A 4214-nucleotide genomic window follows, 5' to 3' on the forward strand; every position below is an offset into this window, starting at 1 on the left:
AGGGTATACAGATGAATGTCCCTTTTGTATCTGTGTATTCAAAGTGGTTAGGATAGATATATAGTTACATTCTCTTAATGAATAGAGTGATTTGTTCTAATGGTGTTTGCAAATAGGATATCATTTCCGCATCTTGTACAGCAATTAAGCACTAGGAAGAAGGTATACAATGTGTTAATTATTGAAACTGTCCTATCATTTTGATTTTAAAAAAAAGAATATTTTGCTGAGTTTACACACCTGTAATATTCAAATAATGGAACTTAACCAAAAAAGGGTATACAGATGAATGTCCCTTTTATATCTGTGTACTCAAAATGGTTAGGATAGATATATAGTTACATTCTCTTAATGAATAGATGGATTTGTTCTAATAGAGTTTGTAAATAGGATATCATGTCTGCTTCTTATACCGCAAATAACTAGGAAGAAGGTATGCAATGTGTTAATTATAGAAATTGTCCTACAAATTTGGTTTGAAACTGTCTCATCGCTATTTGTTTATCAATAAAATTATGGGAAAAATCACAAAATAATAAATGGTGAAAGCAAAATCCAGAAAAAAAAAAAAAAAAAAAAAAATTTTTTTTTTTTTTTTTTTTGCGGAACCGGGGATTGAACTCAGGCCCTTGCACTTGCCAGGGAAGTGCTTATTCCACTGAGTCACCTCCCCAGCCCCCAAAAATGCTCTTGATGTAAAACTAAATTAAGAAATAAAGGTTTTCACATGTGTATGTAATTCATTAATGTTAATCTCATGTTATATAAAATGTATTCATAATTCTAGATATGCTGGCCTTCCAAAATGTAAAACAAAGATGGCTTATTGTAATAAGACTTTTTTAGATTCAGACCAAACCAGGGAGCTCTGGGAGTATGTCTGCCTTCAAGGAAAGTGACAGATCCAGGACAGAAGACACCAGGAGAAACAAAGAGAAAGAGGCAAAGAGACAAGGCCCTGGGCCCACCAATCCTGTTTGCTACATGGATGGCAGGGCTGGGTGACAAGACCTGGAGGCCATCCTAGCCTGCAGAGGGACAGTAGGGATGGGAAAGCCCGTCTTATTAAAGCAGAAGCCTGTCACACTCTGGCTTCGTCCTGTTGGTGTTCCCATCCTTTGGAGGGTCAAAGATGCTGTTACCACAAGGTCTGGGAGCAATTCTGAGCTCAGCGACAAATGGGCTGGCCAAAGGGAGCAGAACATGGGGGAGGGCACATTCCCAGCCACTCTAGGAGCTGGGCCTGGTGGAGGGCAAGTGCACAGATCCCAGTCAGAGGGATCCTAAGGCCAGTGCTAACTCCACCCTTTACACTGGGTGACTGGAACCAGTATCTCGAGCTCTACACCCCAATCTGTACAGTGAGGATAACAACAGTGTTTGCTCCTCAGGGCTGCTGGGGGATTACATAAGGTGAAGTATGCAAGAAGCTAGCTTGGTCCTGACACTCAAAGGCATTTAACAGAAGCAAGGGGTTCCCACTCTTCTCCTTGCCAAGGAGGGAACATCTGAGTGCTGTCAGGCACCTAACTTGCATTTTCATACTATAGAATTCCAACACCCAGAGAAGAAATAAGCCTGAAAGGGAAAACTCCTTTAGAGCAGGGACAGCTGTTTAAATATGTCATTCTGACTATGCTATTTAGACAACAAATAGCAGGCAGGAAGTGGTTAAACTGCACCAGGGAGCAGAGGAAAGGGTGATTCAGGGACAGAGGAGAGCACTGGTGGTGGGGGAGGGCACTGTCCAGGGGGTACCTAACCTAGTTGCTGCTCAGAAAGCCAAAGCAGACCCTGAACCCCGCTAGCCCCATAGGAATCACAGAAATGGTGGAGGCAGGAGAGAGGGAGGCCAAGCAAGCCCTTGCTAAGGTGCCTGCATTTTGTAGGCAGGCATCTCACCAAGAGAGCAGGAGGTGCCTCATGTCCCTGCGGCCTTCACACATGTCTCTCCGCAACAAATCCAGAGGAGGGTAGCTGGGGCTCCAAGCAGGCAGGGATGACTCTACATTTCAGGTGTGAACTCTGTGCAACCACAGGGGTTGTGACGACTCTGCGACTTTGCAGATAGCAGCTTTGATCCAAGAAGCTGCTGTCAAGTGCAGACCAGCAAAAGGCGTATATCACAGGGCCCAGGCCAGGCACCTGTGAGGTACATGCTCAGGACAGGACCTGCTTGAGTAAAGGAAAGGCACTTTCTCTTCCCCGCATTGAGAGCTTTTGACGCTGGGCAAAATAATTCTTTTGGAACATGTTGTAGGAATCCCATTGTTTCCTTCTGAGGAGGGTAAGTGTGTTCACCCCAGGGAAATAGTGACTCATGAAATGGACCATCTTTCTCTTTTCTATGGCTGCCAGGAATTTTTTTTTTTATTTTTTTTCCATAATTTTATTGAGAAACCAATAGCAATGAGACAGTTTCAAACCAAATTGGTAGGACAGTTTCAATAATTAGCACATTGCATACATTCTTCCTAGTGGTTACTTGCTGTACAAGATGCGGACATGATATCCTATTTACAAACACCATTAGAACAAATCACTCTATTCATTAAGAGAATGTAACTATATATCTATCCTAACCACTATGAATACACAGATACAAAATGGACATTCATCTGTATCCCCTGCCAGGAAGTTTAGAGCCAAGTTCCTAACTCACTTTTAGTAACTGTATGAGATCCTACAATTTAAATACTTGTGTCTTAATTTTCCCCAACCATAATATAAATATTTTTCTACTTTAATATTTGTAATGGGAGGGATGGTTTTAGATCCACCTTGTTGAAAACAAGGAGAATCACTGTATGTATGAAAGAAAAAATGGCTGGGTGTGGTGGCACACACCTAACCTCAGAGCCCTCAGGAGGCTGAGGCAGGAGGATTGCCATAAATTGAAGACTACATAGTGAGTTCAGGGACAACCTGAACTGCATAGCAAGACCGTGTCCCCCCCCAAAAAAAAAAAATCCAATATTTTCTTCTACAAGCACAAATGAGTGAGACTAAGATTCCAGGGATCAAGGGTACAGAGGGGGACAATGAGGCTCTTTTAACAGAGGAAATAAACTTGCCGAGGGATGGAAAGGAGCTACCTCAAGGCTGCAGATCATCCCGACTCACCTGGATGAATTGGGCTCCTCCGGGGGTTTCCACAGAGGCCAGACGCAGTGGCCAGATTGACTTGGGTCTGAGTCACCAGTCGGAGCAGGAAGGAACACCCTTTCCCCGAAAATGAAGTTCCCTGGATTACAAGTAAACGGGAATCATACTTTTTTTGCAAGGCTCACCTTGAATCTGCTTTGTTAGGTGTTTTTAAAAAGCAAAGAACAAGCCAAATAGCTCAGGGGGTCAAAGCACCTGCAAGCAGACACAGGGTCTGGGGGTTCAATCCCCGGCCTACCTTGCCGGCTCCACCCCTGGGCCATGGTGGTGCACACCTATAATCCCAGCACTTGGGAAGCTGTAAACAAGAGAATCACTACGAGTCCAATCTAGTAGTGAGATCCTGGGCACCCTGCAGACCCTTCCCTAAAATACAGAAGAAAAAAATAAAAAGCAAATCACTTGCAAATGTCAGTGTTGCTCACACATACACTCGTGGATGCGAGCCGGCTGGCAGAAAGGCATCAGATCGAGAGTCCCACACTGCCCTTCGTCTGCCCCATGCAACACTGAAACGGTCATTTGGACCCAGGTACGGGCCAGATTCAGAGGGCACAGGCTTTGTATCCAGGGAAGAACCGAGGCAGCCAGGTCGCCCCTTGAGGGCCTGGAAGAATGAGGACTAAAGAAGTTCTTGACAAGCCAAAGAGGGGGCAGGTCTTAGACAAGAGTCACGTTAGGAGAGATCTTGGAGACTCTGGTTTGGGAAGAGCCACTAACCCTCTGGCAGACTCAAGGCCCCAAGAGGAGAGGAGTTGGCTTTCAGCTCAGGGTTCGGTGTCCAGAGGGAAGGGGCATTACAGGATGTGGCTCTGTGGCCTTAGGTAAGGCCTGAGCAACAAACTATCCTGTAGGGTGGCTTCCCTGGACCCGGCACTAGGCTGCTGCTCAGAGCTACCTGGACCCACCGCAGCCTCTGAGCTGGTGTCCCTTGCCCTATAACTCGCTTTGCCTCTGGCTCACAAGGCTCTCCTCACACCCAGGATCCTGTTAAATCAGGCACAGATCCTGACCCTCTTCGCCACAGACCCCACTGTCAGTGCCATCTG

The sequence above is a fragment of the Octodon degus genome, unplaced genomic scaffold, assembly GCF_000260255.1.
Source record: "Octodon degus isolate 3935 unplaced genomic scaffold, OctDeg1.0 scaffold00058, whole genome shotgun sequence".
NCBI classification, from domain to species: Eukaryota; Metazoa; Chordata; class Mammalia; order Rodentia; family Octodontidae; genus Octodon; species Octodon degus.